Here is a 16701-nt window from a genome sequence, read left to right as displayed (position 1 = left end):
CCTATGGCTAAGTGAAAGTGTTAAAGCATTATAGTCCGGTTGCCTGGCCCGCTGCGCTATCACCTCCTTTGTAGGACCAAGACGTTGGGTTAAGTGTGAAAATGCGTCTTCTGCGAGCACCCCCGCACTATGTGCGTGGGGGCTGAAGCCAACGACTGCCATCTTTCAGATTATATATATATATATATATATATATATATATATATATATATATATATATATATATATATATATATATATATATATATATATATATATATCTTAAAACGGCCGCATAGGAGGTGTTCCCAATACTTGAAGGCACAAGTATAAAAGGCCACTACAATTTATCAAAGTATTGCTTTATAATTACATATGCTATCATAACATAGCATCCTTCGAGCACTGCGTCTCTATTACACGAGTGCCTTCAAGGACTTCCAGAAAATAGTGCTCGGAGGGTACTCGGCTTTTGTCCGAATCTCGGGACGCAACAATGGTGGTCTCCATCTCTGCCCAGTATGTCTTGACACGGGCAAGAGCCATCCGTGCGCCCTCTATGCATGCTGACCTCTTCATCGCATTGATACGCGGCACCGCGTCAAGGAATTGCTGCACCAAGCTGAAATAACTCTTCGGCTCCGATCTCCCAGGCCACAGATGACCCATGACGTACTTCATGGCGAGTCCGGACAATCTATTCAGTTCGGCCTATTGAGCCAGGCGACCGTCCACTCCCAGCGGACGCTCTGGATTGTGGAACTGTGACCAGAAAAGCTTTTCCAGTTCGCGATCTTTTAGATCTCGAAAGTGTTCGGTCGCATCAGCATCACTTGCTGCCAAATCCAGATAGGTGTCCTCCACACTCCACATCTGGTCCAACGGAGCAAACTTTGGATCGCAAAACTTCCTCCGTAGCATAAAGGGCTTTCCAGCCGCAATCTGTTTGGCCTGACGCAGCTCCTCCTTCGCAGCTCTCATCGCAGAGCGAGCGTCCTTGGCATCGGCAACGGCCTTCTCTAAGTCCGTCTGTCTCGCCCGGTCTTCTTTCTCAAGAAGTTTGTAGTGGTCTGCAGCGCTCTTTAACTTCTCGGCCATCTCGGCCATCTCTTCCGTGCTTCGGCAGTGAGCAGCCTGTTCGGTTCTCAGCTCTTCAAGGGCCTTCTCGGCAGCCGCATCGCCTTTTCTTGCTTGCTCCTTAGCTCGGGCAAGTTCTGCCCTAAGATTCTCCACAGCGGCCGTACCATCTGCGTCAAGCACACACATTGTAAGACACTGGCATGAAGCTCCTCTTACCTGATGCTGCCCGAGGAATTACATACCTTGAGGCTCATCAAGCCGCTTGTTGACAAGCGCGATGTCGGCATCTGCCACATCCAGTTGTCGCTTTAGTTCGGCCAAATCATCAGTTCGGCTTAATTCCTGACACCTCGCCACCTACATTCAAAGACGACATCTTAGACCTGGGATTATGATCCTCTGCGTGCCGTCATTTCTTGACAACGCGCAGAGTCTCAGGGGCTACTATCTACACAGGGCGCATCTTGTTTTATGCACAACTGATGAAGAAGTACATTATCAGACGTACCTCAAAACCCGTCAGCAAACTTCTGACGGCCTCATGCAATCCGCTTTCCGCAGACGAAATCCTTCCAATCACCGTACCCATCAATGCACGGTGCTCCTCTGAGATAGAAGCTCGCCCCAGCAGAATCATCAGCTCCTCCGACCACGCACCGGACGGTGCCGGGCTCGTCCTATGACCTCCATCGAAGGCTGGACACGGAGAACCTTGGGGGGACATATGGCTACCTTCCACCCCTGCCGGATTCGGAGAAACCCTCCGCGACGACACCTCAGGGTCGCCCGCCTCGCCAGGCGGTACGGCAGGGGGAGGCGTTCCACTCTCCATCATCTCCGGAAGAAGATCCCCCGAAGAAGAGCTCTGCTGAGAAGGGCTAAGGTCCGAGCTATAAAGTAAAATTTCGGTTAATCTTCTCAGATAAAAAGCAAGGATTTCTCTCATCCCTCTAAAGGAAAATCTTTCTCTACTTATGGCTGGCTGGAGGGCTGATCCCTTTGAGGGAGTCGTTCGGCCGAGGATCTCCCCAGCGTCGGACCCTCTGACGAGGACTTTTTCCCCCGCTTTGAGGCCATGGTCTCCGGGTCGTTAGAGGTAGCCCTCTTCTTCCCCTTAGGAGAGGAATTGTCGGTTCCTGCCTTCGGAGAAGCCTCCTTCGAGGAGGCCATAGTTTCCTTGTCCTCCCCCTCACTTCCCTTCAAAGGCACGATCTTCAACATCCTGACCAGCACGGGATCCGACCTGGTCTCAGGAAGGGGAGCCGGACACCTGATCAGCTTTGCCTTCGCTATCCACTCCTGTTTAAAAGGACAACTCTTTTAGGGGCGAATTTATGACAATTTTACGGATAGAGAGTCCGGGCACAAGGTTACTTACTTGAGTATCCGGGCGATTGCAGCTTAAACCTGCGTCCTCGGTCAAATCCGGACACATTGCTTGTGATCCGAAGAACATTTTATACATCTCCACGGGCGTTGCGCCCATAAAATGCTGGAGAGCTCAAGGTCCCTCCGGATTAAACTCCCACAGACGAAGGGAGCGACGTTTGCCGGGCAGTGTTCAGCGAATCAGCATGACCTGCGTCACCTTGACCAGGTTGAGGTCTCTTTCTAAGAGATCCCTGATGCGCCCCTGCAACAAGGGCACGTCTTTGGATAACCCCCAATCTAATACTTTGTTGACCCATGACGCTAGCCGTCATGGGGGACCCGAGTGAAAGGCAGGATGCGGCACCCACTTGGCGCTCCTGGGAGCGGTGATGTAGAACCACTCTCGTTGCCACAAGCCGAGCTCCTCTTGAAAGGAGCCCTCGGGCCATGGAGCATCAGCATTCTTACTTATGACAGCGCCTCCGCACTCTGCATGCCGTCCCTCGATCATCTTCGGCTCCACTCCAAAAGTCTTGAGCCATAATCCGAAGTGAGGAGTAACACGGAGGAACGCTTCGCACACAACGATGAATGAGGAAATGTGGAGGATGGACTCCAGAGCTAAGTCATGAAATTCCAGCCCGTAATAAAACATCACCCCCTCACGAAGGGATCCGTCGGGAAGCCTAACTCCCGAAGGAAGTGAGACATGAACACTACGCTCTCACCGGGCTGGGGACTGGGAATAGCCTGCCTTTGAGCAGGCAACCTATGCGAAATTTCGGCGGTTAAGAACTTAGCCTCTCTCAACTTTAGCACGTCCTCCTCCGTGACGGAGGAGGGCATCCATCGGCCTTGAAGGTCGGAACCGGACATTGTCAAAGGTCCGAAGCGCCTGGAATCTGGAGCCTAGGGTGTTGGAACTCGAGGCAATGGGCGAACTTGTTTTGAGATTGGGGAAAAGGAGTAAGGCCCTGGTCTCTTTATAAGAGGTTGAATAACAGGAGCCCTCCCCGTAACCGTTTGGGACTCGCCTTTAATCGAGAAGACATGCTAACGTGCACGATTGGGTTACCCATGTCCGTATTGATGAGAATCCCGTAAAAGGGGGGATACGATCTCTGCTTTGACAAGACGTGCCAAGGAAACCGCCTCGCTAAACGTGCTGAGGTGGAAAAGTAAAAACGATTCAAGTAAAGCACTTGGCCGTAGTGTGATGTCATGCTACGGAATACGTCAGCAGATTAGATTTGTGTTGATATTATTCTCTCTATGGCAATATGTGGAAACTTATTTTGGAGAGCCGGACACTATCCTTGGTGTCTAAAATCTTCTTGAAGGACTTGGAGGAGGAACCCGCCTTGCAATGCTGAAGACAATCTGCGCGCCGGACTCGCCGTCATTGAAGCCTGGTTCAGGGGCTACTGAGGGAGTCCTGGATTAGGGGGTGTTCGGGTAGCCGGACTATACCTTCAGCCGGACTCCAGGACTATGAAGATACAAGATTGAAGACTTCGTCCCGTGTCCGGATGGGACTTTCCTTGGCGTGGAAGGCAAGCTTGGTGATGCGGATATTCAAGATCTCCTACCATTGTAACCGACTCTGTGTAACCCTAACCCTATCTGGTGTCTATATAAACTGGAGGGTTCTAGTCCATAGGACAACTTCATCATACAACAATCATACCATAGGCTAGCTTCTAGGGTTTAGCCTCCTTGATCTCGTGGTAGATCTACTCTTGTACTACCCATATCATCAATATTAATGAAGCAGGAGTAGGGTTTTACCTCCATCAAGAGGGCCCGAACCTGGGTAAAAACATCATGTCCCTTGTCTCCTGTTAACATTCGCCTAGATGCAAAGTTCGAGACCCCCTACCCGAGATCCGCCGGTTTTGACACCGACAGGGGCGGTCTGGGGAAGCCTCCTGCTTCTGCGATCCGGGTCTTCCAGCGACGCGGCCTGAAAGGCTCGTTCTAGGGAACACACCACGTCCTTCTCTTCACAGGGCACCGTGATGACTCCGCCACTCCCTGGCATCTTGAGGACGTTGTAGCCGTGGTGAGTTACGGCCATGAACTTGGCCAGCACCGGGTACCCAAGGATGGCGTTGTACGGCAGGCGAATGTGAGCGACGTCGAAGTCGATGAGCTCGGTGCGGTAGTTGTCACGTGCCCCGAAGGTGACAGGGAGGCGGACCTGCCCAATCGGGACCGTGGAGCCGTCGGTGATTCCGGAGAAGGGCTTGGTTGGCTGAAGCTGGCTATAGGGCACTTGGAGATTGTTGAATGTTTCCACGGACAGGACGTTGAGCCCTGCCCCGCCATCGATGAGGGTCCTGGTGACCACCATGTTGCTGATGATTGGGGAACAAAGCATCGGGAGGACTCCGGCTATAGCCGCGCACTTGAGCTGATCTGCTGAGCTGAACGTGATGGCGCACGCCGACCACCTGAGAGGGCGCGTGGCTTCAAGCCTGGGGAGGATTGCATTCACTTCGCGGGCGAACTTCTTGAAGATGCGTTGAGAGGCTGGGGCCTGAGCCCCGCCCAGGATGCAGGCGATCGCACGCGGCTCCTGGAAGCCCCCAGCCCCCTCATCTTGGTGGCGGTCCTCATTTCTCCTTGGCTGCGGCGGCAGCGGAGGGAGGCCTGCGTTGCCATGCGGGCGATCCTCGCGAGGCTGATCCCTCCAGTCTCCCTCATGAGGCGGGTCTTGCCAGCGATCCTCACGAGGTTGATCGCGCCACCCTTGGCGCGGGCCACGGTCTTCCCAGCGTCCTGCGTTCCTTCCTCCTCCTCGACCTTAGCCCTGGTCACCACGGTCGGGGCGACGGCCGATCCTTCCTTCTCGCACGGCTCGGAGCTCTTGACATTCGTTGGTGTTGTGGGTGTGGAGGTCGTGGTACACACAGTACCTACTGCCCTTGGAAGGTTCGGGCTGATCTCTTCCCCGCTTGGTGTCTGGTTCTGCCGCGAGCACGGCAGCCCCCTTGCGCTTCACGTCCTTGGCCTTGGGCTTCTTCTCTTCTGGGTCTACGGCAGGCAGCTCGAGGAGGGAGAGACGCCCTTCCTCAGCCCTGGCGCACTTGGTCACCAAGTTGAACAGCTCCAAGGAGGTGCACAGGTCTTCATGCATCGCCAGCTCCTCCTTCATCTTGACATCGCGCACGCCGTCGGAGAAGGCTGAGATGATGGCCTCCTCAGTCACCTTGGGAATCTTGAGGCGCGCGTTGTTGAAGCGCTGGATGTACTTCTGCAGGGTCTCCCGGGGTTGTTGCTTGATGCAGCGCATGTCGCTCACGGCGGGTGGCCGGTCGCGAGTACCTTGGAAGTTGGCGATGAAGTGGGTGCACATCTGATCCCAGGAGGAGATCGTGCCTGGAGCCAGGTTCAGGAGCCAGGTGCGGGCACCATCCTTGAGCGCCATGGGAAACCAGTTCGCCATGACCTTCTCGTCTCTGTTGGTAGCTTCGATGCCCAGCTTGTAGAGCTGGAGGAACTCCGCAGGGTCGGCCGTGCCGTCGTAACGAGGAGGCAGGTCCGGCTTGAACTTGCCGGGCCACGCGATGCTGCATAGCTCGGTGGTGAAGGCACGGCAGCCTGCTATGGCCACGGGAGGCCTTGGGTGACGGAGAGCTTGGTCTTGCATGTCCCCACGCGCTGCAGCTGGGTCTTGACGTGCGGGAGCAGGAGCATGGTCGCGACGTGCTGGAGCAGGGAGCGCTCGGGCAACTTCTTGCGGGCGAGGGACTTCTTGTCAGCTCTGCTCTTGCCGCGCTGGCACCTGATGGAGTGGGTTCCGCCTAGGGGCTACGCGCCTTGGAGCCATGGCGCCTGCTTGTGGAGGAGGCGGCCGGGGCGCCGCCGGAGCTTCGTCGCCCGCGCGGGGCGGGGTGCGGCGTAGCAGACCGGACGGCGCAGTAGAGCCCCCTGCGGCGCGGACGAGCTCGGTGATGCGGTCGAGCCATTCTTCGTAGACGTCATCGACGGGACGGTAGCGCAGGAGCTCGTTTGCCGCGACGAGCGCAGCTCGAGCCTCCATGGGTGCACGGAGCGCGCGGGACGAAGAACCAGCTGGGGTGAGCGAGGGAGTAGCGGTGCAGCCATCTTGCCGCACGGACGGATGCTGAGACGATGCTTGCTGCTCGTCTCCCGCTGGGCCGGTGGCGGCATTGACGGCAGGTGACGGGGAACGGCGAGGACGCCCGCCGACAGGAGCCGTCTGGGCGACGCGGGAAGCGAGAGCGGCCCGGCGCTCGGCACGGGCCCGACGAGCGTCAGACATGGGCGCGATGGTAGGAGGAGAACGGGGCGGTGGAAGACGAATTCCGGTGCACCCCTACCTGGCGCGCCAAATGTCGGATTTCTGGTTCTGGCAGACCCTTGAGGTTCGAACACTGGGGTGCATGCGGAGATTTTGCCTCCTACCTACCTGCACCCCTCCGCCTCGCTAAGATCTAAGCAATGGAAAGAACAACACGAATGACACAGGGTTTATACTGGTTCGGGCCACCATTGCGGTGTAATACCCTACTCCAGTGTGTGGTGTGGTGGATTGCCTCTTGGGCTGATGATGATGAACAATACAAGGAAGAACAGCCTCGCGAGGGTCTGCTCTTGGCTGGGGCGATGAACTGCCGGGAGGGGTTCAATCACCCTTCTCTCTCTCTCTCTCTTTCCTTCTCTCATCCTTTTCTTTTTCCCTCATTTTTGCTTTCTCTTCCCCCTTTCGTTCTGTGGGTGGTTGGTCCTATTTATAGAGGCCCTGGTCCTCTTCCCAAATATCGAGCGGGAAGGGAGCCAAGAATGGCGGGCTAATTTGAAGGGGGACAACTAGTACTAGCTATCCTGACAAAAGTAGTCTTCTCCTGCACAAAGCTCTGGTGGTGACGCCGTCTTGGGCTCCACAATGACCTCCATCTTGTAGTCCTCCTGGTCTTGGTCTTGTTGCACCGAAATGGCAACCTTTGCCTGATACCTCGGTACTTCGCGGCTGCGCTTGCTCCCTTTGCACCAAGGAGGAAAGGAGGACGCTGCGCGGGCTGGCACCCGCTTGGCGCCTTCGGTCGTCATGGCTTGCGTCACGGGCACCTCGTGAGGTACCCCGCCTTGATCTCTCCGCCTCCTCGCGAGCCAGCCTGATGAGGCCGTGCCTGAGGAAGCTCCGCGTCGTCCTCCCCGCGAGGATTGGCCCCTTGCGAGGGTCTTGGGTCTGTTTTGGTGAAGATGGGCCGTGCTGGGCCCCCCTTTGAGCCACGCCGCAGGCCGCAGGCAGGCAAGTCTGGGGACCCCCGTTGCCAGAACGCCGACATCGCCGTCACATGACGATGGCCCTGGCGGCGTTCCGGCGCCACCGGGAGAGAGGGGGAGAGAGCCCCCCTTCTTCTTCTTCTTCCTTGACCTTCTCCCTAGATGGGAGAAGGGTTTCACCTCTGGTCCATGGCCTCCATGGCGGCGGAGGGGCAAGAGCCCCTCCAAGATTGGATCTGTCTCTCTGTCTCTCTCTGTTTCTGCGTTCCAGATTATGCCCTTTCACCGTTTCTTATATTCCCAGAGATCCGTAACTCCGGTTGGGCTGAAATTTGGACACAATTTTTATCCGGATATTAGCTTTCTTGTGGCGAAAGAAGGGAACCAACCACCTTATGGTGTGGCCATGAGGGCCCAGGGCGTGCCTGATACCCTAGGGCGCCCCCTGCCTCTTGGCCCCCTCGGGCATCGTCTCACATTGATTTTCTTCCCAAAAATCACATATATTCCAAAAAAATCTCTGTCAGTTTTTATCCCGTTTGGACTCCGTTTGATATGGATTTTCTGCGAAACAAAAAACATGCAACAAACAGGAACTTGTACTGGGCACTGGATCAATATGTTAGTCCCAAAAAACAGTATAAAAAGTTGCCAAAAGTATATATGAAAGTTGTATAATATTGGCATGGAACAATCAAAAATTATAGATACGATGGAGACGTATCAGCGATAAGGGTAGAAAACATGTTGTGTTTGCACCTAGAGATCTTGTTTGGTTACAATTGCGTAAGGGTAGATTTCCTAATTTGTGCAAATCAAAGCTAATGCCACGTGCTGATTGTCCTTTTAGGGTGTTAGAGAAAATAAATGATAATGCATATAAACTTGAGCTGCCTGCAGATTTTGGAGTTAGACCCACTTTTAACATTGCAGATTTGAAGCCTTATTTGGGTGAGGAAGATGAGCTTCCAGCGAGGATGACTTCATTTCAAGAACGGGAGGATTATGAGGACATCAATACCATTGTTACACCCACAACCCCTACTTTTATACATACTGGACCAATTACTAGAGGTCGCGCACGCCAATTAAATTACCAGGTACTTTTTTTCTTGGTAAAGATTCTAATGTTCATGAGAATATGATGCTACCCAAATTGGACACATTTGTGTTGCTTACAAATGAAGGGCCTAGCTTGGACAAGAAAGATGAACCTTGGAGCAAGCTCAAGCATGGATATGATGGTGTGTGCAAGGGGAACAAGAACGGAGTTAGAAGTGATGATTTCAGGACTTTGAAGCCACCATAATAAGTGCATGAAGCCTTGGACGAAAAATACAAGATGTCACTTCATAAATTTCGTCCAAAGGCTATTGTAGGTGCTGTGTCACCTTATTTTTGGGCCAGGTCCATGTAATTTCGAAATACTTGATTATAGGCTGTTTTTTAGAGTCCGTATGTGTGGGGAAACAATAGTTAGGGTTGGTTTTGGACCCCTCCTCCAAGGGCCACGAAATTCCCCTCTCTCCTCCATATATACAGCCCTTAGGGTATCGTTTAGACTTTGGGTTTTGTTTACATTAAAAGTTCGACATAGCTGCAACTTCGCATACTTCGTTTGTGTTCAACGACCAGAGAAAGGCGTAACAGAACCCCACCTTCATTAATAAAGCTTTCCTCTTATATTCGCAATATCCAGATTGCAATCTCAATTTGTTGCTTCTTCTTCGTTTGCTCAGAGGAAACAGACCCTCGTGGTCAGGTTGATCGTGCTCCAGCGTGGTCAATAACCCCTCGGAAGTTGGTTTAGCGATTTCTAAGGTGCGACGTCTCGCACGTTCGTAGTCAGATCGTCAAGGTCGACTCCCACAGAAAATGATAGCCACCATCTCATCGAAACATCGGGACACCTTTGCCTCTATCAATACATGTGTGGATACATAGACAAAACATCGTGTCTCTACTAAGCCTCTACTAGACTAGCTCATTAATCAAAGATGGTTAAGTTTCCTAAACATAGACATGTGTTGTCATCTGATGAACGTGATCACATCATTAGGAGAATGATGTGATGGAAAAGACCCATCCGTTAGCTTAGCATTATGATCGTTCAGTTTTATTGCTATTGCTTTTTTCTTCATGTCAAATACATATTTCTTCGACTATGAGATTATGCAACTCTCGGATACCGGAGGAATACCTTGTGTGCTATCAAATGTCACAACATAACTGGTGATTGTAAGGATTCTCTACAAGTATCTCCGAAGGTGTTTGTTGGGTTGGCATAGATTGAGATTAGGATTTGTCACTCCGAGTTTCGGAGAGCTATCTTTGGGCCCTCTCGACAATACACATCATAAGAAGCCTTACAAGCAAAGGGACTAATGAGGTGGTTGCAGGATGATGTATTACGGAATGAGTAAAGAGACTTTTCGGTAACGAGATTGAACTAGGTATGAAGATACCGACGATCGAATCTCGGGCAAGTAACATACCGATGGACAAAGGGAGTAACGTATGTTGTCATAACGGTTCGACTGATAAATTTCTTCATAGAATATGTAGGAGCCAATATGAGCATCTAGGTTCCGCTATTAGTTATTGACTGGAGAGGTTTCTTGGTCATGTATACATAGTTCTCGAACCCGTAGGGTCCGCACGCTTAACATTTGATGACGATATAGTATTATATGAGTTATGTGATTTGGTGACCGAATGTTGTTCGGGGTCCCGGATGAGATCACGGACATGACGAGGAGTCTCAAAATGGTCGATAGGTAAAGAATTGTATATAGGATGATGGTATTCAGACACCGGAAGTGTTCTAGAGGGTACCGGGTACTTATCGGGTCACCGAAAAGGAGTTTCGGGCACCCCCGGCAAAGATATGGGCCTTATGGGCCAAGTGAGGGAACACACCAACCCTGGTGCGCCCCTATATTGGCCATCCCTATGAGGAGGAGAAGGAAAGAGGCAAGGTCAAGGAAAGTGTTGGTTAGGATTCCTACTTCCTTCCCTCTCCCCCCTCTTTCCTCCCCCCTCGGTTATATATGGCAGGGGGCGTGCAGCTTGGGAGGGACTCCAAGTAGGATTCCTCCTACTTGGGTGCCTCCTATGGCTGCTCCTCCCTCCCTCCCACCTATATATATGAGGAGGGGGCGCCTAGCACACAACAGACAATTGCCTAGTCGTGTGCGGCGCCCCCCTCCATCGTTTACCACATCAGTAATATTTTCGTAGTGCTTAGGCGAAGGCTTGCGGAGATCACTTCACCATCTACTACGTCGACATCTTGCTCGATCAATAAGGCGAGGGACGTCATCTACCTGAACGTGTGCAGAAAGCAGAGGTGTCGTACGTTCGGTACTTGATCGGCTGAAGCACAAAGAAGTTCGACTACATAAACCGCGTTATGAAATGCTTCCACTTACGGTCTACGAGGGTACATAGACACACTCCCCCTCATTCCTATCCATCTCCATGGATAGATCATTGCTTGTGCGTAGAAGTTGTTTTGTTTTCCATGCAATGTTTCCCAACATCCCCTGCCCGTGGCGCTCCTAATTGCTACTTCTTGAGCTTGCGTTGGTTTTTCCCTTGAAGAGGAAAGGGTGATGCAGCACAATAGAGATAAGTATTTCCCTCAGTTAAGAACCAATGTATCAACCCAGTAGCAGAAACGCACAAGTACCCAATAGATGCACCTGGACAAACAATCAAACAATTGCACCCAACGCGATAAAGGGATTGTCAATCCCTTCATGGTCACATGCAAAGGTGAGATCTGATAGACCTAAATAAACCTAAACTAAACATAAAATATTTTTGGATTTTTTGGTTTGTAGATCGGAAAATAAAAGACTGCAAAATACTAGATCCGAAACTAATATGATGGAAAATAGAGCCGGGGGGGCATAGGTTTCACTAGACGCTTCTCTCATGAAGGCAATACAAGGGTGGGTAAACAAATTACTGTCGAGCAATTGATAGAAAATCGCAAAGTTATGACGATATCCAAGGCAATGATTATGCAATATAGGCATCATGTCCGTGTCAAGCAGACCGACTTCTGCCCGCATCTACTACTATTACTCCACACATCGACCGCCATACACATGCATCTAGAGTATTAAGTTCATAAAGAATGGAGTAACGCCTTAAGTAAGATGACATGATGGAGAGGAATAAACTCAAGCAATATGATGAAAACACCATCTTTTTATCCTCGATGGCAACAATTCAATACGTGTCTCACTACCCCTACTTTGTCACTGGGTGAAATCACGCAAGGTTGAACCCAAAGCTAAGCACTTCTCCAAATGCAAGAGAAACCAATCTAGTTGGCCAAACCAAACCGATAATTCGAAGGGAAATACAAAGATATCAAATCATGCACATAATAATTCAGAGAATATTCAAATAATTTTCATAGATGAGCTAATCATAAATCCACAATTTATCGGATCTCTACAAACACATCGCAAAAGAAGTTTACATCGGATAGATCTCCAAGAACATCAGGGAGAACATGGTATTGAGAATCAAAGATAGAGAAGAAGCCATCTAGCTACTATCTATGGACCCACAGGTCTGTGGTAAACTACTCACGCTTCATCTGAAGGGCAATAGAGTTGATGTAGATGCCCTCCATGATCGAATCCCCCTCTGGAAGGTTGCCGAAAAAGGCCCCAAGATGGGATCTCACGAAAACAGAAGGTTGTGGCGGTGGAAAAGTGTTTTCATGGATGCTCTGGTGGTTTTGGAATATATGTGAATATATAGGAGGAAGAGCTAGGTTAGGGGAGTCTCGAGGGACCCACAAGGTAGGGGTGCCCCCCTAGGGCGCGCCCTCCACCCTTGCCGCCGCATCGTGGCTCTTCTAGCTTCGACTCCAAGTCCCATGGGTGTCTTCTGGTCCAAGAAAAATCATCGTGAAGTTTTATTCCGTTTTGACTCCGTTTAGTATTCCTTTTCTGCGAAACTCAAAAACAACAAAAAAACATAAACTGGCACTGTGCTCTAGGTTAATAGGTTAGTCCCAAAAATAATATAAAATAGCATATTAATGCATATAAAACATCCAAAACAGATAATATAATAGCATGGGACAATAAAAATTATAGATACGTTGGAGACGTATCACTGATCGAGGAGCTGCAAGTGGTGGCCCCCAAAGGGACGAAGTCCCAGAAGGGTAAGCCTAGCGGCCGAACCCGGGAGACCTCGGTAACCTGGTCCGAAGAGAACCACTGAGGGAGTCCTGGACTAAGGGGTCCTCGGGCGTCCGGCCTGTTAGCCATGGGCCGGACTGATGGGCTATGAAGATACGAAGACCGGAGACTGCACCCGTGTCTGGATGGGACTCTCCTTAGCGTGGAAGGCAAGCTTGACAATCAAATAAGTAGATTCCTTTCTTTCTAACCGACCTTGTGTAACCCTAGATCCTTCTGGTGTCTATATAAACCGGAGGACTTAGACCAGAGGGGGACAGTCGCAATCATAGTCATACAGGCTAGGCTTTTAGGGTTTAGCCATCTCGATCTCGTGGTAGATCAACTCTTGTAATACTCATACTCATCAAGATCAATCAAGAAGGAAGAAGGGTATTACCTCCATAGAGAGGTCCCGCACCTGGGTAAACATCGTGTCCCCTGGCTCATGTTACCATCGACCTTAGACGCACAGTTTGGGACCCCTACTCGAGATCCGCCGGTTTTGACACTGACATTGGTGCTTTCATTGAGAGTTCCACTATGACGTCGACGACAGGATCGACGGCTCGCCTTTTTCTCAAGGACAATATCATCGCCGGAGGAGTGTTGGTCCCAGGCCAAACCCTCCGGCTGGGCGGCTTTACCATGACTGCCCATTCGATCATTAAACCGACAATGGCCTCCCGGGTCATCAAAAATCCCCTTCGTATCGACTCCGAACACTCCAAGCTGATGGATCCAGCGGAGCTTTCGTCTTTAAACGTGCTCCTACATCGCATCGCCGCCCTGGAGGTCACTACAGACTATGATCGAATTGGGCTTAAACCCGATCAGAGAGAAATCAAATCTCCACCGATCACCCACCAGATAGCGGTAGTCGAGGAGCGAGATGACAACTTTTCCTCCATACAAAGGACAGACTATGTTTGGATCTCCGGCTTCGAAGAGCCGGACACCCACCCGCGAGGAGATGCATCCTTCCCTCCGAACATAGAATCAGACGATGGGCCTAAGAAATCAGTGGATATCCTGGAGCCCGATCTGTTAAGTTCGGAAGTCCTTCAGACTCCGGATCCAAAATTGGGTCTGGGTTCAGATTTAAAACCACCGACCCACCCAAATATAAGCGCTCTCATGAGCATACAACACCAGTCTCAGGAAACGGACCACCACTTCTGGGCCAGATTTCTTCTTGTCAAACACAAGATTAAAGATTGCCGCGACGAGGAAGCGATCTCAGCGTTCCGCAACAACTGTATGGACGAAGGAATCCTCAACACCATCTACCGCCGTCGCATACTACAGTTAGCTGACTTGGGAACTATCGTACAGAAGTTCAGCGCAATGGAAAGTGCCTGGAAAACTCAGGCAGCCCATTGGGAACCATTGGTCCCCACTCAAACCCTCATTCAGGCGAAAAGGGAACACCCTTGTAACACGCCCGGTCTAGCAGTAAAGAAATATAAGTCCAATACAAGGCGTGGAACCGTTCTGGAACGATGGCTCGATGGGCCATGCAAAATACACGCAACACCGGATAACATACCAACACATAGCCTTAGAGCATGTTGTATACTCTAGCAAGTGGCCAAGAGCAGCGAGGATATCCTCACCAAGAATACCCCAGAACAACATTCCCTAGAAGACGATGACCCCAAACTACTGACGATCTTCGAGACCTTCACCTCAAATAATATGCACAAAAGGGCACTCCGCGGACTCGCCGAAGTCTGTCAAATTGCAGCAATAAACCCTTGGAAATACACGTCTATAACTTTTAATGCCGGTGACGAACCAAAAATACAAGACAATTCGAGCACCAGCCGCCTTGGTCCTCAGTCCAATCGTTGATGGCTTTTGGCTCACCAAGGTTCTCATGGACAGTGGCAACGGACTAAACCTCATCTATGAAGATACACTCGACAAAATGGAAATATACAGCATCGAGCAAAGCATCACGACTTTCCGAGGAATCATTCCCAGTAGGGACGCGCGTTGTGTGGAAAAAATAACAGTCAACATGGTATTCGGCACGCCAGAGAATTATCGGTCCAAAGAAATAACCTTCCAAGTGGCCCCTTTCAACAACGGATATCACGCCCTCTTGGGGCAAGAGGCATTTACACACTTCCAAGCCGTACCTCACTACAGGTACAAGAAGTTTAAGATGCCTGGGCCCAACGGCATAATCACTCTCGCCAGTGATCCGGACAAAGCAATCCGCGCCGAAAATAAAACCACATCCCTGGCCCTTGAGGAATTATTTGAAGCCCTCACGGCCGAAGAATTAACCGCACTGCGCTCCACGGTGGACAGGGACGATGTGATCTTAGACAAACGCCCCAAATCCACCTCCTTCAAGCCAGCGGAAGAAATAGTCAAATTCCAGGTCCATCCAACGGATCCCAAGAAGACAGCATCTATTGGGGCATAGCTAGACTCAACGGTCGATGCAGTGCTACAGGATTTTCTTCGTGAAAACTGGGATATATTCGCCTGGCACCCTTCTGACATGCCAGGAATGCCACGCAAGCTGGCCGAACACAGCCTCAACATATTAAAGGGATACAAACCGGTCAAACAAACACTGCGGCGCTTTTCTGAACCCAAACATCAAGCCATGGGATAGGAGCTAGCCAAGCTAATCGAGGCCGGATTCATTAGAGAACTAAAACATCTGCACTGGCTGGCAAATCTGGTGATGGTACCAAATAAGGATAAATCCTGGCGCCTGTGCGTCGATTTTAAAGACCTCAATAAGGCTTGCCCTAAGGATCCCTTCCCCCTCCCCCGCATTGATCAAATTATTGATGTAACACCCCGGATGTAATTTACCTTATATGTATCCCAACTCTTGCCGTTTTCGGCACTAAGTTATTTTATTTTCCTCGGGTTCGGGTTTTGTCTCCATGTGTTGCTTCCTTTGTCATGCATCTCATATCATGTCATCATGTGCATTGCATTTTCATACGTGTTCGTCTCATGCATCCCAGCATTTTCCCCGTTGTCCGTTTTGCATTCCGGCGCTCCTATCTCCTCCGGTGGTCCTTTCTACCTCTTTTTGTGTGGGGGGGTTAAACATTTCCGGATTGAACCGAGACTTGCCAAGCGGCCTTGGTTTACTACCGGTAGACTGCCTGTCAAGTTTTGTGCCATTTGCACTTTGTTTGATACTCAAACGGTTAACTGAGGGACCGAGAAGGCCTCGTTTTTGTTGCAGCCCAACACCCTTCCAATTTGGCGCAAAACCCACCTAAACCTCTCCATTATCTAGAGCGTTCGATCACGATCACGTGGCTGAAAACCGTGCTCAATTTGGAGCCTCCTAGCTCCTCCTACCTATAAAATAGCATCTCTCCCGAAATATTCGGGTCATTCCACCCCCTAACCCTAGCCCCGCTCCTCTCCGCGCGGCCGGACACGTCCGCCAGCCGCCAGACACACCGCCGCCACCACTCCGGGGCTGCCACGTGGCCCTGCGCCGCCTCCCACCACTCCAGCCCGGGAGTCCCAAGTCGGGCCCCCGCGAGCCCACGCGCCCCACGCCTTCACCCGCGAACCCCGCCGCCGTCTTCCTCCCGTCCGGCCGCCCGACGACCCGGCGCCGCCGCCCGCCATCCTCGGCCGCCGAGCTCCGGCGACCTCGTCGCCCATCACGCGGCCGCGCTGCCCCTGCCTCCGCCGACCACCGCCGCGCCTCCTCACCGGGGTCACCTCGTCGCCGGCCCCGGCGACCTCCTCCTCCGACCAGCTCCCTCAACTCCGGCCTCCCTCGCTACTCCGGTGAACAGTGAATCCGGTGACC

The sequence above is a fragment of the Triticum dicoccoides genome, chromosome 2A (assembly GCF_002162155.2).
Source record: "Triticum dicoccoides isolate Atlit2015 ecotype Zavitan chromosome 2A, WEW_v2.0, whole genome shotgun sequence".
NCBI classification, from domain to species: domain Eukaryota; kingdom Viridiplantae; phylum Streptophyta; class Magnoliopsida; order Poales; family Poaceae; genus Triticum; species Triticum dicoccoides.
Note: the sequence above shows the minus strand (reverse complement) of the source record.